The sequence below is a fragment of the Muntiacus reevesi genome, chromosome 13 (genome assembly GCF_963930625.1).
Source record: "Muntiacus reevesi chromosome 13, mMunRee1.1, whole genome shotgun sequence".
In the NCBI taxonomy this organism is placed as follows: Eukaryota; Metazoa; Chordata; class Mammalia; order Artiodactyla; family Cervidae; genus Muntiacus; species Muntiacus reevesi.
In genome coordinates, this window is record NC_089261.1 from 56515628 (window position 1) to 56539742 (window position 24115).

Consider the following 24115-nt stretch of genomic DNA (forward strand, 5'->3'; position numbering starts at 1 on the left):
TTTGGAAAACGCTTTGTGGGGCCTCCTTGGGGGGAAACATGTTCCCATGGATTGTGACTTGATATATACAACTCCGGCTGCATGTCCACAGATTATAAATAGAGTGGGTTTTAAAAACAGAGATATACACTCAGGGAAAAGAAAGTAACTTGAGATAAAAGAATTAGAAAATAGGGTAAGAGGAAAAGTCAGACTGCATATCAGACAGATCACCATTTTCAACCCCTGTCTGTCTCCCTTTGATCTTGGAGCTGTAGGTGGTAATTTAAGAAATGTGCTTTGTTAGCTGAAATATGCCACGTCCCCTTCCTGCACAAGAATATTGATTATTCCATTCCTATTTCTTTTGTGTAATTCACTTCTATTTGGTGATTCCTTGGCCTGCCTGCTTTTCTCCCTTTAGTGGGTGCAAATACTCATGTTCCGGGACTGGGAAGGATAACTGTCTCCTCTTGAAATTTCCAGCTGCAAAGGGTCATGCCCATTCTCTTTTTGAGAAATGACTGGCTGTTTTGTGTATGCTCACATCAGGTTTTTCAGAAAAGAGTTGGCAGGGGTAATCCAGAGCAGACAGATAAACTACCAGCGGCCACGGCTCTCGCTGGGTTCTCCTAAGGTACAGCAAGCTTCCTTCTGTGCAATGCTTCTAAATCCCCTTCTTCAGTCTTTGGAAATCTGGGGGCAGGTGGTGGAGGGAGAGATCTTTGTGGTCACCTACTGGGCAGGTGTGAGCCACAGAGGGTGGCAGGTTTAATGTGTTTTAAAAAGAGGTATTTGGTATATTCTTTTTGGAGATATCCCCAAACTGTTTTGATGATATATTTGGCTCTCCATTTCAAAGACTATGAACTCAACATGTTACTGCTATGGATAACAATACAAGTTTTCTGTGCCCTTAGCGTCCTTCTTAGAGTTTTTCAATATAAACTCCGTGGAAGCAGGGTGAAAAAAATAGGCCACGAGCTTTTCTTAGATTCTTTTGTGTGCCTCAGTAGGGGCATCACCATATGCTGCTTTTGGCACAAAATTAAATCACCCCCCAAATTCTCACAGCAAGACTTTAGATAATAATAGTAGTAAAGTTTAAAAAGTTTCTGTTTGTTAATAATATGATTACACAAATCTACATATGTGATAAAAAGATACAGACCCAATATATCAACATCAATTTCTTATTTTCCAACTATTAATAGTAGGAAAGTAGAAATACACTGATTGCATGACCAGTTGCAAGCCATTTCTGTCTGGGATTTGGGCTTCCATATGGCTTAACTGGAAGAAAACATTGTGCCTTCCTTCTCTAGAGTGTACAGGATTCAAGGAAGATGGGAAACATATTGTTCATTCCAGAGAATGTAATGTAATGTAGTATAGTGTAGTATAGTATAGTATAGTAGTCTAGTGTAATGTAATGTAATACAATGTAATGTAATATAGCAACTTCCTATTTGGTGATCAGAGTAATCATTCTCATATTTGGATACAATCTAGATAGATCCATACAAAGTGTCAGGCTAACCTCCTGTATTGAACTAAAAAATCTTTTCTTCTAAATTAATCTCATGCTATTTTCTTTTCCCTCCCCGTTGGAGGTGAACACTATATTTGATTACTATGCTTTAAGTCAGGGATGTTAGGGGTCTTTGTTCCCTCAACAATCTAGCAATTTAAATAAGTTGCCCTCGCCAGAGTTCTTATTTATCATTATCAAGGAGACACATGTGACAAATTCCAGTTCCACCCACCAGCCTAATGGGGGTGTGGAGGCAGCAAGAGGGGTCATGGCCCTCAGTATCCTGGAGAGCTAGTCAGTATCCTGGAGAGCTAGTCGGTGCCTAGGTAAGTGCCACATCCAGGCACATCATCTGTGTATCACACTTCATTTTCATGTTTCTGATTACTGAAACATTGTGTGAAACAAGCAATTTACTCTTCTTTCTAAAATGTTTATTTGGCAATATCTTAGCACAACTTTTCTTTCAGAGATTCTTCCCTCTGTGTTGAGACTGTTATGAAGATCAAATGTGATAATGGCTTCGGAAGCTTTGGAAAAGTTTGAACTTCCCTCAACGCAGCCTGGCAGGAGTCTGAGAGGGCAGAGAGCCTCCTCCATGGGCAGAGGTCACGGAGGAAGAGGAATTCAGGCAGTAAGCTGGCCAGCTGGGCAGGTGGTCCTATTAGATGAAACCACAGGAAATGCTTGTTTTCCTCAGATCAAAAATGTCAGCAATTTTGTGTAGCTCAACTTGACACATAGCGAGGTGTCAGGATGCAGTAGGAAGACAGCTGGACTCAGGGGAAGGTGGCAGAGGCTGTGGTCTTAGGGGCACCACGAACTAGAGGGGTAGGCCTGGAGGAGATGCTTCCTTCTCAAGACCTCATTTTTCCTTCTCTCAAATGAGCATGTGGAATTAGAATCTTTCCTGTCCAGTGTTAATGTTTCATGATTTTTCTGCTTTACCTTGTTAGCTGGTACCATCACAGCTATAGAGAACATATTCACTTATTCTGTCCCAGTTTGGACGAACAATAATATTACTAGTCTAAGCTGGTGTACGGAGAAGGCAATGGCACCCCACTCCAGGACTCTTGCCTGGAAAATCCCATGGACGGAGGAGCTTGGTGGGCTGCGGTCTATGGGGTCGCTAAGAGTCGGACACGACTGAGCTACTTCATTTTCACTTTTCACTTTCATGCATTGGAGAAGGAAATGGCAACCCACTCCAGTGTTCTTGCCTGGAGAATCCCAGGGACAGGGGAGCCTGGTGGGCTGCCGTCTGTGGGGTCGCACAGAGTCGGACACGACTGAATCGGCTTAGCAGCAGCAGCAGGAAGCTGGTGTAACTTGATACATTAAAAGTGAGTGGTGAGCTCTCCTGAGCCCTAAGCACAGTCAAGGAGAAGGAAACCTCTGAAGGCACACAAACTCTCTGGGCACAGAAGTGCACTGGCTTATCTAGAGGCATGATCGTCACCCCAGCTGCATACTATAACCTGATCCTTTCATATCCATTACCTCACATGAAAATCCAATCAGCACAGCAACCTTGAGGAGCAAGCCCACTTGACATTATACAAATGATATCACCTGCTTGACAAATGAAGTACTTATGGTTCAGTAACTATGCCTCACTCGAGGTCACAGAGCAAGTCAATAAACTAAAATATATGAAAAGTTCTCTGCAGTCTGGATCCTCTCCACCTCTCCATTATCTCCTACTCTCTTGCTGCCTTGGAATGTATAAGCCAACTATACTAAGCTATGTGCAGTTTGCCAAACTCATGGTGCTGTTTCTGAGTTCAGCTCTGAAAACTCTTATTCATCCTTCAAAGCCCAGATTGGGCATTACTTCTTGATGAAACTTCCCTGGGCGATCTCTCTTCTCTGCCCCTTATATACATACTTCCTTGGTAGTGCCTCTCGTGGTACTGCAGTTAATTGTCTCCATGTCCGATTCTCTTTCTATTGTATGTTTGGAGTTGACTGCTTGTGGCTTTTCATAATGCAGTCTCTACCACAGAGCATGGTGGTTTGGAGGTTTAGTCACTAAGCTGTGTCCGACTCTTGTGACCCCATGAACTGTAGCCTGCCAGGCTCCTCTGTCCATGGGATTCTCTAGGCTAGAATACTGGAGTGGGTTGCCATTTCCTTCTCCAAGCACATAGTACCTAGCATAGTTCCCAGCAATTAATTGGGACTTAATAAATATTTATTGAATGACTAAATGACCAAACTAATCAAAAGGATCACATGGGCCATAGCCTTGTCTAACTCAATGAAACTATGAGCCATGCCATGTAGGACCACCCAAAATGGAAAGTTCATGGTGGAGAGTTCTGACAAAATGAGGTCCACTGGAGAAGGGAATGGCAAACCACTTCAGTATTCCTGCCTTGAAAACCTCATGAACAGTATGAAAAGGCAAAAAGAGGACACTGAAAGATGAACTCCCCAGGTCAGTAGGTGCCCAATATGCTACTGTAGAAGAGTAGAGAAATAACTCCAGAAAGAATGAAGACATGGAGCCAAAGTGAAAACAATGCCCAGTTGTGGATGTGACTGGTATGGAAATAAAGTCTGATGCTGTTAAGAACAATATTGCACTGGAACCTGGAATGTTAGGTCCATGAATCAAGGTAAATTGGAAGTGGTCAAACAGGAGATGGCAAGAGTGAACATCAACATTTTAAGAATCAGTGAACTAAAATGGACTGGAATGGACAAATTTAATTCAGATGACCATTATATCTACTACTGTGGGCAAAGAAACCCTTAGAAGAAATGGAGTAGCCATCATAGTTGGCAAAAGAGTTTGAAATGCAGTACTTGGGAGCAACCTCAAAAATGACAGAATGATCTCTGTTTATTTCCAAAGCAAACCATTCAATATCACAGTAATCCAAGTCTGTGCCCCAACCAGTAATGCTGAAGAAGCTGAAGTTGAACGGTTCTGTGAAGACCTACAAGACCTTCTACAACTAACACCCAGAAAAAGATGTCCTTTTCATTATAGGGAACTGGAATGCAAAAGTAGGAAGTCAAGAGATACCCAGAGTAACAGGCAAATTTGGCCTTGGAATACCAAATGAAGCAGGGCAAATGCTAACAGAGCTTTGCCAGGAGAACGCACTGATCATAGCAAACACCCTCTTCTAACAACACAAGAGAAGATGCTACACATGGACATCACCAGACAGTCAATACTGAAATCAGATTGATTTTATTCTTTGCAGCTGAAGATGGAGAAGCTCTATACAGTAGCAAAAACAAGACTGGGAGCTGACTGTGGCTCAGACCATGAACTCCTTATTGCCAAATTCAGACTTAAATTGAAGAAAGTAGGGGAAACCGCTAGACCATTCAGGTATGACCTAAGTCAAATCCCTTACAATTATACAGTGGAAGTGACATAAAGATTCAAGAGATTAGATTTGACAGACAGAGTGCCTGAAGAACTATGGATGGAGGTTTATGACATCATATAGGAGGCAGCGATCAAGACCATCCCCAAGAAAAAGAGATGCAAAAAGGCAAAATGGTTGTCTGAGGAGGTTTTACAAATAGCTGAGAGACGAAGAGAAGTGAAAGGCAAAGGAGAAAAGGAACTATATAACCACTTGAATGCAGAGTTCCAAAGAATAGCAAGGAGAGATAAGAAAGCCTTCCTGAGTGATAAATGCAAAGAGACAGAGGAAAACAATAGAATGGGAAAGACTAGAGATCTTGTCAAGGAAATTAGTGACACCAAGGGAACATTTCATGCAAAGATGGGACAACAAAGGACAGATATGGTATGGACCTAACAACAGAAGCAGAAGATATTAAGAGGTGGCAAGGATACACAGAAGAACTGTACAAAAAACCTCTTCACGACCCAGATAATCATGATGGTGTGATCACTCACCTAGAGCCAGACATCCTGGAATGCAAAGTCAAGAGGGTGATAGGAAGCATCACTATAAACAAAGCTACTGGAGGTGATGAAATTCCAGCTGAACTATTTCAAATCCTAAAAGATGATGCTGTGAAAGTGCTGCACTCAATATGCCAGCAAATTTGGAAAGTTCAGCAGTGCCCACAGGACTGAAATTCCAATCCCAAAGAAAGGCAATGCCAAAGAATGTTCAAACTACTGCACAATTGCACTCATCTCACACAGTAGCAAAGTAATGCTCAAAATTCTCCAAGCTAGGCTTCAACACATGAACTGAGAGCTTCCAGATGTTCAAGATGGATTTAGAAAAGGCAGAGGAACCAGAGATCAAATTGCCAACTTCTGCTGGATCATAGAAAAAGCAAGAGTTGAAAAAAAAAATCTACTTCTGCTTTATTGACTGCACCAAAGCCTTTGACTGTGTAGATCACAACAAACTGTGGAAAATTCTTTGAGAGACGGGAATACCAGATCACTTTACCAGCCTCTTGAGATATCTGCATGTAGGTCAAGAAGCAACAGACATGGAACTGGACATGGAACAACAGACTGGTTCCAAATAGGGAAAGGAGGATGTGAAGGTTATATATTGTCACCCTGCTTATTTAACTTATATGCAGAGTATATTATGTGAAATACTGGACTGGATGAAGCACAGTTGGAATCAAGATTGCCAGGAGAAATATCAATAACCTCAGATACGCAGATGACACCACCCTTATGGCAGAAAGTGAAGAAGAACTAAAGAGCCTCCTGATGAAAGTGAAAGAGGAGAGTGAAAAAGTTACCTTAAAACTCAACATTCAAAAAATGAAGATCCAGTCCCAGCCCTTCATTGGAAATAGATGGGGAAACAGTGGAAACAGTGACAGACTTTATTTTTGGGGGCTCCAAAATCACTGTAGATTGTGACTGCAGCCATGAAATTAAAAGACACTTGCTCCTTGAGGGAAAAACTATGTCCAACCTAGTCAGCATATTAAAAAGCAGAGACGTTACTTTGCCCACAAGGGTCCATCTAATCAAAGCTATGGTTTTTCCAGTAGTTATGTATGGAAGTGAGAGTTGGACTATAAAGAAAGCTGAGCCCCGAAGAATTGATGCTTTTGAACTGTGGTGTTGGAGAAGACTCTTGAGAGTCCTTTGGACTGCAAGGAGATCAAACCCCAGTCAATGTTGAAGGAAATCAGTCCTGAATATTCATTGGAAGGATTGATGCTCAAGTTGAAAGGTCAATACTTTGGCCACTTGATGTGAAGAACTGACTCATTGGAAAAGACCCTGATCATTGGTGAGATTGAAGGCAGGAGAAGAAGGGGCCGACAGAGGTGATTGGTGGCATCACTGACTCAATGGACATGAGTTTGAGCAAGTTTTGTGAGTTGGTGAAGGACAGTGAAGCCTGGCGTGCTGGAGTCCATGGGGTCACAAAGTGTCAGACATGACTGAGCAATTGAACTGAGCTGAACTGAAACGCCTCCTGGAGGAAAACTGACATAAATGTAGATTTGAAGAATAGGATGAGAACTGCTAATAATTTAACCTGTGTACAATCTGTGAATGTATTACTCTATTGCCTTGCTTTGTGAGAATGTAGATAATGATTTAAAAAATCTATTACTATCATAGTATAAAACTGTAGTTTTATTCTGCATGCCTGCATGCCAGGCTTTTAGATTCTTAACTTTGAGCTTTTTTTTTTTCTACAAAATACTATGGACATAGAGTATGAAATAATCTTTAAGTTTGATTGTTCTATAAGTTTGATTGTTCTACAGAAATCTTTAAAATGATTTAAAAAAATGCTTTACATTTCCAGAGTACCTATTATTTAAACTTCTCATAGTCAGAATTCTTCTCATGTTCTAGAAATTGATCCCATGACACTGGTCACATAAATTTGTCCTTGACTGGCATTAGAAATGAGATAGCATAAGGAAAGAAGGAGGGAAGGAAGGAAGGGAGGAATGAAGAAAAGAAAGAAAAAGACCATTTTCTGAAAAGCCCTAATGCACTATATGCTTTAGGAAGATGTAATCCCTTACTAAACCAAGTCGTTCAGCTCCTTATAAGTGTCCAATGACACACACAGGCACCAGTGTGACTATGCTAAGGTCAGTGACAAGTGACTCAAATAGTGGACATAGCACCCAGAATCACCTATTCTCCTAAGAAGAAAGAGATCATTTTCACATCCCAACCCAGCTTATGAACATTGTATGCTCCAAAGAGATACAAGACTGTTCCAAGAGCAATTTGATTCATACATATTATCACAGGAAAGGAGAAACCACATGAAGTTTCACATGAAGAAAAAGGAGATCAAAAGGAAGCCTCACGGAGGTGTAAAAATAAACTTCTACTGTTCACAGACCAGACTTTAGAGCCAAGTGCATGGACATGCTATTGTAAGTGGGTTTGGTCAAAACTTAGAACCCTCCAACAAATCTCTAAATGAATGGAGGATGACCTCTGGATGAGAGCTCTTCTTTTTTTTTTTTTTTGCCCTTCTTGAGGTTTGACAAAGCAATAATTAGGGAGGAAAGATTGAGACTTAAAGTAAACCACAGATGCAACTCTGTAGCAGTCATCTCCATTGTTAGTCAGCTCTTTACAGAAATGGTCAAGCCAGAGAGCCAACAGATGTCATTAGCCTCATTCTTGGCAAGCACTTATCAGGCGAAGAATATAAGCTGAACTTTTCCTTCCAAGGGAAGTCTTCCATTTGTCAGCAAATCCTTTTTGCCAGACCACCAATCAACGATTGCTAGATAAATGAAAAGCTTCCACTCAACTTACAAACTCTTGGGTAGAATATTCATTTTCTAGAAAGTAAAAGTCCTTTTTAAAATAGCACAAGCTATAAACAATCCCCGTGGTTTCCACTAAAGCGATCAAATGTCAAATCCATAAATCTTGTGGACCCTTAAGGAAAATAGAAAGGAAATGACTAGCAAGAATAAAAGATAGCAGAATGGGTCATAGCTCATAGGTCTGTGACAATCCAGACTGAATCCCTGATACTTGTCTATATTAATGGTAAAGGAAAATTCAGTTTAAAAAATCATTTACAGCATATTCTGAAAGTGGAAGTGTTAATTGCTCAGTCATGTCTGACTCCTTGCCACCCTCCATGGGCTCCTCCAGGCTCCTCTGTCCATGTGATTCTCCAGGCAAGAATACTGGAGTGGGTTGCCATTCCCTTCTCCAGGTGCTTTTCCCGACCCAGGGAAAGAGGTCTTTCACATGGCAAGAGGATTCTTTACCATCTGAGCCACCAGGGAAAAATTATTTTGATGACTATGGATTATATGTATTATTGTTTGAATTATGTTGCTGTGTAATTGGATATGGGGATACAATTATATAATGATCAGGGGACACTTAAAATGGAAAGAAATGTTGTAACTGGGGCCAAACACACATAGAATAGTCTAGGTTTTCTGTCTTCTGTGTCTTTCTTTCTCTCTTGTTCCCTTTCTGATTGTGTGTGGTTGTGACTATGTGTGTGTGACATGTATTTAAAAAAAATTTTTTTTTGCCAAAGCCCCTTCTCCTGTCTCTTTTATCTTACCCTGCTCACATGTATCTGCCTCTCCTTCTATAGTTTTATTTCTTTGTGTAAACATGAACTCTTCTCAGCTCTAGAACACAGGTTAGTATTCTAGAACACTCTAGAATACACTCTCTTTTTAAAATTTAAAACATAAGAAATTATTTAATAAGCAGCGTCTGCAAAGAAGTCTCTTACTTTATTTTTTGCCTTTATCCTACCACTGGAATCAAACTTAGTATTTCCCTTGAAGCTTGTGATAAGATCTCAAGGTAAATCTCCCTTATCTTTCGTTGAACAAAGAAACAGAAATGGGTGTGACCTGTGATGTCATTTCCAGTCTTTAGGTCTATGATTTTAAGTGAACATAATAATAACAATAATAGTTTCTATAATTTTGCTCTTTTTTAAATAAAAAATGAAAACTCAGAAAAGCACATGATTTCTTTGGGAAAGTATGTCTTGGAGTTTGTAAGGAAAAGAAACATTTTTCCACTAAAAGTGTATGACTTTTTATCATATGACTGCCCCTTAAGCCAATGTCATTTCTTTGCCCAGCATGGAGCTTCCATTGTTATAGTAGAGTAGTTCTATGGTTATACACAGTAGGTAGATTTTGGGTTTCTCCAGGCAAGCCCATGAAGAACTCATGAATCAAGAGTTAAAATATAATGGGGACTTCCCTGGTGGTCCAGTGGTTAAGACTTCACCTTCCAAATACTTGTCTATATTTATCCCTGGTTGAGGAGCCACATGCCTTGCCACCAAAAAACAAAAACAAAAACAAAACAACCAACCAACCAAACAAACAAAAAACTTGAGACAGAAACAATATTGTGACAAATTGAATAAAGAACTTTAAAAATGGTCCACATCAAAAAATCTTAAAAATAAGAATTAAAATGTGCTATTTCTGTCAAGACTACCCTTCCTACAATGATTATTTTCATCACTGCCCAGAGACTAGCCCACTCCCTTCATATCAGTAATGGGTGACATGACAAGCTGGGAATAAGTATCTCTCGGGAAAAGAGGAGAAATACTTCTTCTTTTTTTTTCAGTTTTGTTTATTTATTTGCTTTACAATGTTGTATTGGTTTTGCCATACATTGACATGACTCCGCCATGGGGGCATGAGCCATGTGCATGGGTGCTAAGTCGCTCAGTTGTGTCTGACTCTTTTCGACCCCATGGACCTCAGCCCGTCAGACTCCTCTGTCCATATGGGGCTGCTTTTCTCAAGCAGCCTGTGAGCGTCGGATTCCAGCTGGGCTGACAGGTGACGTGTCACCTGACTTGAGATCAGGGAAACACCGCTTTGGGCGGATGGTGAGATGATCAGGGAAAGCACTGGGATTTTGCTGGGGTGAGTGAAGAGTTCAGCGGTTTCTGAACTTGCTTATCAGTTCTTTTGAACTCCCCTAGCAGTGAAGCTTGAGAAGAAGAAACACTGATTGGCCCTGATTGTCTTTTCATCAAGTGAAGGTACTTCTATTTGCTTCAGAAATGGTTAGAACTTTTTGACAGAATCGTCACTGTGATGGTTAATTTCGTGTTAACCTGGTGAGGCTATTGTGCCCAGGTGTTTGGTTAAGCACTAGTCTAGATGTTACTGTGATTTTGTAGATGTGATTAACACAGAAGTTGACTTTAAAAAAAAGTTATTTAGTTATTGATTGAAGTATAGTTGATTTAAAATGTAGTGCTAGTTTCTAATGAATAGCAAAGTGATTCAGTTATACATATACATACATTTATATATCCTTCTCAAGTTCTTTTCCATTATGGGCTATTACAAGATATTGAATATAGTTCCTTGTGCTATACAGTGGGTCCTTGTTGGCAATCTATTTTTATATATAGTAGTATGTATCTGTTAATCCCAAACTCCTTATTTATCCCTCCCCCCTTCCCTTTCAGTAACCATAAGTTTATTTCCTATGTCTGTGAGTCTGTTTCTGTTTTGTAAAGAAGTTCATTTGTATCATTTTTTTAGATTCCACATAAAAATGATATGATGTTTGTCTTTGTCTGACTTACTTAATACAATCATTTCTAGCTCTAAACATGTTGCTGGAAAATATATTATTTTGTTTTATTTTATGACTGGGTAATATTCCTGTGTATGTGTGTGTGTATACACACACACGTGTATATATATATATATCACTCAATCATGTCTCTTTGTGACCCATGGACTGTAGCCCACCAGGCTCCTCTGTCCATGGGAGAATTCTCCAGGCAAGAATATTGTAGTGGGTAGCCATTTCCTTCTCCTATATGTAGGTAAGTGTCTATCAACAGATGAGTGATAAAGAAGGCATAAGAGGTATAATAAACTGATAGACACTTAAGTTGCTTCCACGTCTTGGTCATTGTAAATAGCGCTGCTATTGAGTTGACCTTAAGTAAAGCACAGTGTGGGTGGATTTCATCCAATTAGTTGATGGCCAAAAAAGGACGGACTGAGGTTTCCTCAAGAAGCAATTCTGGAAGAGTTTGAGTAGGATAGGTGTTAACTCTTCTCTAAATTTTTGGTAGAATTCAGCTGTGAAGCCGTCTGGTCCTGGGGTTTTGTTTGCTGGAAGATTTCTCGTTACAGTTTCAATCTCCATGCTTGTGATGGGTCTGTTAAGATTTTCTATTTCTTCCTGGTTCAGTTTTGGAACATTATACTTTTCTAAGAATTTGTCCATTTCTTCCAAGTTGTCCATTTTATTGGCATGTAGTTGTTGATAGTAGTCTCTTATGACCCTTTGTATTTCTGTGTTGTCTGTTGTGATTTCTCCATTTTCATTTCTAATTTTGCTGATTTGATTCTTCTCCCTTTTTTTCTTGATGAGTCTGGCTAATGGTTTGTCTATTTTATTTATCTTCTCAAAGAACCAGCTTTTAGCTTTGTTGATTTTTGCTATGGTCTCCTTTGTTTCTTTTTCATTTATTTCTGCCCTAATTTTTATGATTTCTTTCCTTCTGCTAACCCTGGAGTTCTTCATTTCTTCCTTTTCTAGTTGCTTTAGGTGTAGAGTTAGGTTATTTATTTGATTTTTCTCTTGTTTCTTGAGGTAAGCTTGTATTGCTATGAACCTTTCCCTTAGCACTGCTTTTACTGAGTCCCATAGGTTTGGGGTTGTTGTGTTTTCATTTTCATTCATTTCTATGTATATTTGATTTCCTTTTTGATTTCTTCAGTGATTTGTTGGTTATTCAGAAGTGTGTTGTTTAGCCTCCATATGTTTGTATTTTTAATAGTTTTTTTTTTTTTCCTGTTCAGTTCAGTTCAGTTCAGTCACTCAGTCCTGTCCGACTCTTTGTGACCCCATGAATCACAGCACGCCAGGCCTCCCTGTCCATCACAAACTCTCGGAGTCCACTCAAACTCATGCCCATCGAGTCAGTGATGCCATCCAGCCATCTCATCCTCTGTCGTCCCCTCCTCCTCCTGCTCCCAATTCCTCCAAGCATCAGGGTCTTTTCCAATGAATCAACTCTTTGCATGAGGTGGCCAAAATATTGGAGTTTCAACTTCAACATCAGTCCTTCCAATGAACACCCAGGACTTATCTCCTTCAGGATGGACTGGTTGGATCTCCTTGCAGTCCAAGGGACTCTCAAAAGTCTTCTCCAATACCACAGTTCAAAAGCATCAATTTTTTGGCGCTCAGCTTTCTTCACAGTCCAACTCTCAGATCCATACATGACCACTGGAAAAACCATAGCCTTGACCAGATGAACCTTTGTTGGCAAAGTAATGTCTCTGCTTTTTAATATGTTATCTAGGTTGGTCATCACTTTCCTTCCAAGGAGTAAGCGTCTTTTAATTTCATGACTGCAGTCACCATCTGCAGTGATTTTGGAGCCCAAAAAAGTAAAGTCTGACACTGTTTCCACTGTCTCCCCATCTATTTCCCATGAAACGATGTGACCAGATGCCATGATCTTAGTTTTCTGAATGTTAAGCTTTAAGCCAGCTTTTCCACTTTCCTCTTTCACTTTCATCAAGAGGCTTTTTAGTTCATCTTCACTTTCGGCCATAAGGGTGGTGTCATCTGCATATCTGAGGTAATTGATATTTTTCCCGGCAATTTTGATTCCAGCTTGTGCTTCTTCCAGCCCAGCGTTTCTCATGATGTACTCTGCATAGAAGTTAAATAAGCAGGGTGACAATATGCAGCCTTGACGTACTCCTTTTCCTATTTGGACCAGTCTGTTGTTCCATGTCCAGTTCTAACTGTTGCTTCCTGACCTGCATACAGGTTTCTCAAGAGGCAGGTCAGGTGGTCTGGTATTCCCGTCTCCTTCAGAATTTTCCACAGTTTATTGTGATCAGAATTTTCCACAGTTTATTGTGATCCACACAGTCAAAGACTTTGGCATAGTCAATAAAGCAGAAATGGATGTTTTTCTGGAACTCTCTTGCTTTTTCGATGATCCAGCAGATGTTGGCAATTTGATCTCTGGTTCCTCTGCCTTTTCTAAAACCAGCTTGAACATCTGGAAGTTCTTGGTTCACGTGTTGCTGAAGCCTGGCTTGGAGAATTTTGAGCATTACTTTACTAGCGTGTGAGATGAGTCCAATTGTGTGGTAGTTTGAGCATTCTTTGGGATTGCCTTTCTTAGGGATTGGAATGAAAACAGACCTGTAGTTGACATCTAATCTTACTGCATTGTGGTCAGAAAAGATGCTTGGAATGATTTCATTTTTTTTGAATTTACCAAAACTAGATTTATGGCCCAGGATGTGATCTATCCTGGAGAAGGTTCCGTGTGCACTTGAGAAAAAGGTGAAATTCATTGTTTTGGGGAGAAATGTCCTATAGATATCAATTAGGTCTGACTGGTCCATTGTATCATTTAAAGTTTGTGTTTCTTTACTAATTTTCTGTTTAGTTGATCTATCCATAGGTGTGAGTGGGGTATTAAAGTCTCCCACTATTATTGTGTTACTGTTAATTTCCCTTTTCATACTTGCTAGCATTTGCCTTACATTTTGCCACCGCACCCTATGTTGGGTGCATATATATTTATAATTGTTATATTTTCTTATTGGATTGATCCTTTGATCATTATATAGTGTCCTTCTTTGTCTCTTTTCACAGCCTTTATTTCAAAGTCTATTTTATCTGATATGAGTATTGCTAATCCTGCTTTCTTTTGGTCTCTATTTGCATGAAATATCTTTTTCCATTTCTCCACTTTCATTCTGTATGTGTCCCTTATTTTGAGGTGGGTCTCTTGTAGACAGCATATATGGGAGCCTATTTTACAGAGTGAAGTAAGTCAGAAAGAAAAACACCAATACAGTATACTAATGCATATGTATAGAATTTAGAAAGATGGTAACAATGACCCTATATGTGAGACAGCAAAAGAGATACAGATGTATAGAACAGTCTTTTGGACTCTGCGGGAGAAGGTGAGGGCGGGATGATTTGAGAGAACAGCATTGAAACTTATATATTATCATATGTGAAATAGATCACCAGTCCATGTTCGATGCATGAGACAGGGTGCTCAGGGCTGGTGCACTGGGATGACCCTGAGGGATGGGATGGGGAGGGAGGTGGGAGGGGGGTTCAGGATGGGGAACACATGTACACCTATGGCGGATTCATGTCAATATATGGCAAAACCAATACAATATTGTAAAGTAATTAGCCTCCGATTAAAATAAGTAAATAAATTTAAAAAGAAAAAAAGAAGGAATTCTGCTTCAAGACTGCAACACAGAAAGCCTGCTGGAGTTTCTTGCCTGCTGGAAATTTCAGATTCACCAGTCTCACAGGTATGTGAGTCAATAAACCTGTGTCTCTGTCACACACACACACCCCTCTTACCGTTCTGTTTCTCTGGAGAACCCTGAGTAATACAGTCACCACAATATTCTCTTCCAGCTCTTTTTTTCTGATACATTACACTTTTCTGGAACTTTTCTAGATGCAAACACCTCCCGACATGTCTTGCCCTAGTTAATTTTCATCATATTTACACGTTCAGACCCTGTCTTCTTGTTTTATTTGCTTATTTTAATCCAGTCAGAAGTATTTAGCATATAGGCTTTGTTGCAGAAATGCTCTGTAGGGAGAATTCTTGCCCTTCCCCAATGAGAGAGATAAAACACTTTAATGCTACTCAGTTAGCCATGAGCTATCAAGATGCTTTAAACCCAGATCAATCATAAAAGAAAACATAATTGGTGGAAAGGAAAAGAAATCTATGTTTCTAAAACCAGTGAACATTTAGTATGGCTTGAAAATACCATGAAAGATTAAAAATATAACACAAAGGCTTAAGAGTGTTTTTATATAAAATACACCTAATATATACAAAATACATCTAATATCCCTTCAAAGATCCTACAGAGGAAAACTTGAGTTGTGAAAGTGATGCATTAACAATTTTATTTAAAGTGTTGTGTGGGGATATGTCCCAGTGTATTTTCTGGAGCTAAGGATTGGTTTTTTATAAACTTAAATTCTGGGGCTTATGATCTTAATAAGGATAGTTAAATTAGGTCCCTGGCTGCAATTGTAACACGTGTGTGGGAGGACTTTCCACATAACACCAAGGTGTGCAAAAGTCCAACTCAGTTCTGACACTGTCTCCCCAGAGACGGCACCGGGTTTCACACAGCCACCAACTCCTCATGATAACTAGATTCTCTCTAGTCACCCCGTGTTTCACATCCTATGATCCTCTGCTCATCTTGTCCCTCAGGCAACCTTCTGATCAGCACTTCAGTCTTCTGGAAACCTCTGCCTTTCTCCTGACACCATACATGGCTGTATAGACTCTTGTTTATTTTTCTTTGTAAAATTAAATACAGTTGACCCTTGATATGGAGGTTAGGAGTGCCGACCTTTGTTCAGTCAAAAACCCATGTAAAACTTTTGACTCCCTCAAAATATAATCATTAATCGCCTATTGTTGACTGAGGACTTCCCTGGTGGCTCAGATGGTAAAGAATCTGCAGACCCAGGTTCGATCCCTGGGTTGGGAAGATCCCCTGGAGAAGGGGATGGCTACCCACTCCAGTATTCTTGCCTTGACAATTCCACAGAGAGACGAGTCTGTGGGCTACAGTCCATGGGTTTGCAAAGAATCGGATGCAGCTGATTGACTAAGCCTACACTGTTGACTGAAAGCCTTATCAGTAACATAGTCAATCAACACACATTTTATACATTATATGTATTATATACTGTATTCTTACAACAAAATAAAGAAAAAATATTACTAAGAAAACCATAAGGAAGAGAAAGTACATTTGTATACTGTACTATATCAATATCATAAGTTAAAAAAAATTTTTTAATTATTTATTTCTTTGGCTGCACCAGGTCTTAGTTGTGGCATGAGGGATCTTTAGTTGAGACATGTAAAATCTGAGGGCATGTGGGATCTAGTTCCCTGACCAGGGATCAAATATGGGCCCGCTGCACTGGGAGTATGGAGTCTTAACTGCTGGACCACCGGGAAGTCTCAACATCACAAGTTTGTCATCCATTTACAAGATGAATCATCTGTTGGGATCTACGTCAATATTATCTTATACAAAACACCGTAGATGTTATATGTATTTTTAACACCAGATACCAAAATGAAAAGATAATGTGAAAAAGAAGTTCACATTTATTTACAGGTATAACAGTTCATGCATTGATAACAAAGAAGCAGCAATAGCTTTATGGAAGTTGAGTGTAATCAATACAAGTGGAACTGCATAATTCAAACCAATGTTGTTCAAAGGTCAGCTGTGTATTCATGCCAACCTAGAAATAAGGAATGTCAGCCTGAAAATGTTAATAAGCCCTTTCATAAGATTTAAATTTCCCATTGCCTTGAGGTACCAATAATTCATGCTGATCACAATTTACTCATTTTACTTTAAACCTTCCTGGAAGAGTTCGACATTCGACACTTGGAATGAGGCTTTCTTCCTTGGCTTTGGGTAGTTGAGTTAGAAAGCTGTGTACACACCAACCTCTCACCTTGCCTGTCAAATGGAACCCTATTTGCAGTCCAGAAGTGACCAAGGCGCCTTCATACTCTTGCTATAATGTACCAGGCAACAGAATTGCTCCATACAATTTACTGGCAAGTCAAGGCTCTGCTTCCATGCTGGTTAATAGCTTCTGTTGCTTCTGGATGAATGTTTCAGGACCAGTTGAGGGGAATTTGCATAAAATTTAAAATTTAAGAACAAACCAATTGATTGTTCAAATTGAGCGAATTATCAATGAAAACATGTTGTCTGCCATATTAGTAAATAAAGGCTGTTGCATCCATCAGTTCATCACACTGCAGACACCCTCAGTGATGTACCCTGAGGAGAGTCTGGATGAGAAGGCAGAGGATACTTGCCTCACGTAGCTGAGGTGTATATCAAAGGAATAACTTCAGTAAGCCCAGATTCTTGCATCTTCCCATGCATGGAAAAGCACTAAATTCTTTAACTTGAGATGCCTGGTTTTCTTTAATTAAAAGTACTCTTTGATGTTCTGACAATCTGGTCTTTGCTGCAAAAACTTCTTTATGTATACCCTGGCTCCTCCCTTACTTCTTTGGTGCAGTCCCTTCGAGGTATATGAAAGGCTACGTGCTAGACTTAAGCGGCCAGTTTTGTCCACGGAATAAAACATGACTCTCAACTTTTAGGTTGTGATTATTATTATTTTTTTTTAAGTTGACAAAACCAATCCATGACATCTACATTCATGGCTTGGACTTGGCACATCAGGAAGTTAATTGGGAGTATTCTATCCAGATGAATTACACAGCTTCTATTCCTGTTCCTCATTATTGTTATGGTCAGGTTAGGTCAGTTCAGTTCAATTACTCAGTTGTGTTCAACTCTTTGCTACCCTATGGACACCAGGCTTCCCTGTCCATCACCAACTCCCGTAGCTTGCTCAGATTCATGTCTATCAAGTTGGTGATGCCATCTAACCATCTCACCCTCTGTTGTCCCCTACTCCTCCTGCCTTCAATCTTTTCCAACATAAGGGTCTTTTCCAATGAGTCAGTTCTTCACAGCAGGTGGCCAAAGTATTGGAACTTCAGCTTCAGCATTAGTCCTTCCATTGAATATTCAGGACTGAAAATATTCAGGACTGATTTCCTTTAGGATTGACTGGTTTGATTGCCTTGCAGTCCAGGGGACTCTCAAGAGTCTTCTCCAACACCACAGTTCAAAAGCATCAATTATTCAGCGCTCAGCCTTTTTTGTTGTCCAACTCTCACATCCATATATGACTACTGGAAAAACCATAGCTTTGACTAGATGGACCTTTGTGGGCAAAGTATTGTCTCTGCTTTTTATTTTTTTGAATTTTAGCATCTGTTGAATTTATTCAGCATAACCACAGAGGTATTGTATTCATGCTGTCACACATAGACACAAACACAGATACAGCACAATATCCATTTTTAGCCCAAGTGCATTTCTTCTGAGGCTCATTTATATGTCTTCATATGCCACAGCCCATCATTTAATAATGGATGTTTTCAATGCCAATTCCTTTGTTGACTTTCTCAATATCTTCTGCAGACATCTTCATGACTCCAACACACAGAGCATGCTGTTTTCCTTCTGCCATGATTGCAACAATCGTATCTACTGCAGCAGGGTAAGGTTTAACTCCAGGAGAAGTTAAGCCTGGACACATATTTGCTCCACTGAGTACAAATTTGATGGCTTTTTTGTCAACCTGCTGATGTGGCAGGATAAAAGGATATTTGTGAAGTAATCTTAGGGTTGGATAACAAGGCCCTTCTCTTTGTCTAAAAAATAGTAACTCTCCATTTACTGTAAGGATTTCTATATGTTCATGGCATTGCACTATTTTGATAGGATCTTTCTTAGGCATGATTTGATTAAGCCATGGTTCAATACCTGGAAATTGTTCTATCAATTGATTCTTAATACCCTTTATAATTGAGGTTTTCAACTGGATGCAATTGGACACATTTTCGTTTTCATCAAATTTCTTGAACATGATCCAAGGTGAAGGGGGCAACAATAGGGAAGGGCCCGGAATGGGGAAGAAAAACTGAATTAGCAAGGGTCCGGCAGATCCCCTTACAGGAGGAAGGCCGGCACTGACAGTGGGAGCTGCTGTCTTTATCTGGAAAGGGAGACAGCCAGCTGCACTTAACGGTGTTCAGAGACATTTGCCTACTTCCGATCCTCTAAACACGTCAGAGCTTTTGCTGGCCATTTCTGGGTTACCGATCTGATCCCCATCCAGAGCCAGTAGCTGAAAGGGCCGGACTAGAGAAGGAAGACAGATAGAGCCATCATTCTAGTAGCAGAAAGAGAAGAACGGAGCACACCCGGCAATCAATCAAAGCCCTTGTCTCTGCATTTTAATATGCTGTCTAATTTGTCATAACTTTTCTTCCAAGGAGCAAGCATCTTTTAATTTCATGGCTGCAGTCACCATTTGCAGTGATTTTAGAGCCCCCCAAAATAAAGTCTGTCACTGTTTCCATTGTTTCCCTATTTTCCATGAAGCGATGGGACCAGATGCCATGATTTTAGTTTTTTGAATGTTGAATGTTAAGCCAGCTTTTCACTTTCCTCTTTCACTTTCAAGAGGCTCTTTAGTTCTTTTTTGCTTTCTGCCACAAGGGTGGTGTCACCTGCCTATCTGAGGTTATTGATATTTCTCCCAGCAATCTTGATTCTGACTTGTGCTTCATCCAGCCTGGCATTTTGCATGATATACTCTGCATATATGTTAAATAAGCAGGGTGACAACATACAGCCTTGATGTACTTCTTTCCCAATTTGGAACCAGTCCATTGTTCCATGTCCGGCTCTAACTGTTGCTTCTTGACCTGTATACAGATTTCTCAGGAAGCAAGTAAGGTGGTCTGGTATTCCCATCTCTTGAAAAATTTTCCACAGTTCATTGTGATCCACACAGTCTTCCCCACCAGGACTTCCCTGGTGGCTCAGGTAAAGTGTTTGCCTACAATGTGGCAGACCTGGGTTCAATCCCTGGGTCAGGAAGATCCTCTGGAGAAGGAAATGGCAGTTCACTCCAGTACTCTTGCCTGGAAAATCCTGTGGACTGAGGAGCCTGGTAGGCTATAGTCCATGGGGTTGAAAAGAGTCGGACATGACTGAGCGACTAAACTTTCACTTTCACACAGTCAAAGGCTTTGGTGTAGTCAATAAAGTGGAAATTGATGTTTTTCTGGAATTCTCTTGCTTTTTCTATGATACAATGGATGTTAGCAATTTGATCTCTGGTTCCTCTGCCTTTTCTAAATCCATCTTGAACATCTGGAAGTTCTCAGTTCATGTACTGTTGAAGCCTAACTTGGAGAATTTTGAGCATTACTTTATTAGCATGTGAGATGAGTGCAATTGTGCAGGAGTTTGAGCATTCCTTGGCATTGTCTTCTTTGGGATTGGAATGAAAACTGACGTTTTCCAGTCCTGTGGGCACTGCTGAATTTTCCAAATTTGCTGGCATATTAAGTGCAGCACTTTCACAGCATCATCTTTTAGGATTTGAAATAGTTCAGCTGGAATTCCATCATCTCCACTAGCTTTGCTCATAGTGATGCTTCCTAAGGTCCACTTGCCTTCACTTTCCAGGATATCTGACTCTAGGTGAGTGATCACACCATCATGGTTATCTGGGTCATTAAGATCATTTTTTGTATAGCTCTTCTGTGTATTCTTGTCACCTTTTCTTAATATCTTCTGCTTCTGTTGTTAGGTCCATACCATTTCTGTCCTTTTTTGTGCTCATGTTTGAATGAAATGTTCCCTTGGTATCATTAATTTCCTTGACGAGATCTCTAGTCTTTCCCATTCTATTGTTATCCTCCATCTCTTTGCATTGATCACTGAGGAAGGCTTTCTTATCTCTCCTTGCTATTCTTTGGAACTCTGTGTTCAAATGGTTATGTCTTTCCTTTTCTCCTTTGCTTTTCACTTCTTTTCTTCTCTCAGCTATTTGTAAGGCCTCCTACGACAATCATTTTGACTTTGTGCATTTCTTTTTCTTGGGGATGGTCGTGATCACTGTTTCCTGTATGATGTCATAAACCTCCATCTATAGTTATTCAGGTACTCTATCCGACCTAATCTCTTGAATCTATATGTCACTTCCACTGTATAATCAAAAGGGATTTGATTTAGGTCATACCTGAATGGTCTAGTGGTTTTCCCCACTTTCTTCAATTTAAGTCTGAATTTGGCAATAAGGAGTTCATGATCTGAGCCAAAGTCAGCTCCTGGTCTTGTTTTGCTGACTGTATAGAGCTTCATCTTCAGCTGCAAAGGATATAATCCATCTGATTTCGGTATTGACCATCTGGTGATGTCATGTGTAGCGTCTTCTCTTGTGTTGTTGGAAGAGGGTGTTTGCTTCGCCCAGTGCGTTCTCTTGGCAATACTCTGTTAGCCTTTGTTCTGTTTTGTTTTGTACTCCAAAGCCAAATTTGCCTGTTACTCCATGTATCTCTTGACTTCCTACTTTTGCATTCCAGTTCCTTATGATGAAAAGGACATCTTTTTTCGGTGTTAGTTCTAGAAGGTCTTGTAGGTCTTCATAGAACCGTTCAACTTCAGCTCCTTTGGCATTAATGGTTTGGGCATAGACTTGGATTACTGTGATATTGAATGGTTTGCCTTGGAAACAAACAGATATCATTCTGTCATTTCTGAGGTTGCACCCAAGTAGTGCATTTTGAACTCTTCTGCTGACTATGATGGCTGCTCATCTACCAAGGGATTCTTGCCCACAGTATTAGATATAATGGTCGTCTGAATTAAATTTGCCCATTCTGGTCCATTTTAGTTCACTGATTCTTAAAATGTCAATGTTTACTCTTGCTATTTCCTATTTGATTACTTTCAATTTACCTTGATTCTTGGACCTAACATTCCAGGTTCCTATGCAGTATTGTTCCTTACAGCATCAGACTTTACTTCCATCGCCAGTCACAATCATGACTGAGCGTTGTTTTTGGTTTGGCTCCATGTCTTCATTCTTTCTGGAGTTATTTCTCTACTCTTCTCCAGTAGCATATTGGGCACCTACCGACCTGGGGAGTTCATCTTTCAGTGTCTTATCTTTTTGCCTTTTCATGCTGTTCATGGGATTCTCAAGGCAAGAACACTGAAGTGGTTTGCCATTGCCGTCTCCAGTGGACTACGTTTTGTCAGACCTCTACACCATGACTCCTCCATCTTGGGTGGTCCTACATGGCATGGCTCATAGTTTCATTGGTCAGGTCAGTTGCTAACAAAGTCACAAATGCCATAGGGCAGTCACTATTCCATCCATTAATACAACTAATGAATCTACAATAAAGGAAATCTGGAGTTATGCTGATAAAGACAATTATATTGCATGAATTTAGCCCCTACCCCCCATCAGAATCCCTGGAGAAGGAAATGACTGCCAGCTCTAGTGTTCTTGCCTGGAGAATCCCATGGACAGAAGAGCCTTGTGGGCTAAAATCTAGGCAGTTGCAAGAGTCAGCCACGACTTAGCAATTAAACCACCAGCATCCCATCAGCATAGGGTTTTAGACTTGAAAATTGGATGATTTTCCTATCCTTTAGTCACTTGGTTTTGCCAGAGATGAAAACCAGGAGAAGGGCCTGCAGAAGAATTTCCCAGTTGCAGCAGCTCTTGCCTAAGAGATATCAGAATTGGATACTGTACCACTCACAGTTTTTTCTAGCTAGCCAGAGAAAATAAATGACTATGAACTTAAACCTCCCAGCAGCTGAAGACCACCGATGACTTTGGTATGCTAGACCGTCACCAGACCCAACTGAAGAGTCTTTCTGGTTGTTGAACAATGGTATTTGTTTCATCTATGATATCCATGCTATGGAATCATTGCACCAGCTCCTGTGTCCCATCCTTAAATAGCACCATCACAATGAGCTGCCTCATTCTGGGGTACACGGGCCCCGTCATCTCCTCTCAGTGAACCTCTCTGAACCTCTTCATTTCCTTTCTTGGCAAGTCAGTGAACTCAGTGCTCACTGTTGTGCTGTTGTTTTGATTCCTGCAGTGGTCTGAACACTTCTTTTACTAATATTTGTATGCTTTCCTATTACTCACTATTAAACAGGAGATAATGCTCTTTGGTTTTTGCCAGAAGCACTAATAAGGTAAGTCCACAGTGTTAAACCTGGACTTGAGAAACAACGGAGCCTTGAGGGGTTTAAAAAACACATCCCATTTCCCTGTTCTGAACTGTCACTTGTTTTACTCTAAATTGTCACAGACTCTAGGACCCAATAGTTAATGCTCACCGCGTAGATGGCTTCTGTAATTACTGCTTTGCTACATCTCTTTAAGCATTTGGCTTGCTGTACATGAATCAAGCAAGACACACACCTTTGATTTCCAATGAATTCAATGGGCGCTCAGAGGATGGGTGGAAGTACCCGACAAGAGACCAACATTTCAGTTCTCAAATACTCAGTGATGATGGGCGAACAATCCCATCGCCCTTGATGGGGATGTGGAGACACGCAGTGGCACAGAGCAGGATGCTCTGGGGGTGGGAAAGGGCTTGGAACTCATTTGCCGCCAGAGGGTAATTTGGCTTTCATTTCAGGGGTTATTGATTAGTAAAGTGGTCAAATAAGATGCTATAAATCTGTTTCTTTATTAACAAGTTGGTCAGACCCTAGAAAAGATCTAGCTTCTACATAATTAGAACTGTGTGCGCTCAAGGAGAACATCAGAAAGTATTCTGACCCGTGAGAAAGCAGTTTCTCTTTGTACCTCTTGGAGAATGAAGGGGACGAGGGAGGTAAAGACAGCATACGTTTGCTTTTATACAGAAGAATCAATTGAGGGCCGAATGAAACTGTATTTTGATTTAATAGTATTAATATTTTCATTTCAATGAGCCAGTTCTTGGAGCTACCTTTTTTTCAGTCTCTGAGAAACAAACAATTTACATTTTTTCCATGTTTTATATTTCTACGTAAGTCTACAGCTGTGAATAGCATCTCACCATTTTGTGCTTAATTTTAACTGTTGTCAATTTCTTCCTTGTTTATTCTTTTTTTTTTCTGGTGTTACATAAAGACATAGTTCTAAAAATAATTAAGCGATTCATTCAAAAGTGCTTT

The 24115-nt window shown here is 40.1% G+C and overlaps 1 protein-coding gene and 1 pseudogene across 1 annotated transcript in view; both read right to left on the reverse strand.

The window, feature by feature from the left end:
• Positions 1-24115, reverse strand: part of FREM3 (FRAS1 related extracellular matrix 3) — a 97017-nt gene that overhangs the window by 41438 nt on the left and 31464 nt on the right. The gene's annotated exons all lie outside the window — the stretch shown is intronic.
• On the reverse strand, positions 18331-18994 carry LOC136145889 (malignant T-cell-amplified sequence 1 pseudogene; annotated as a pseudogene).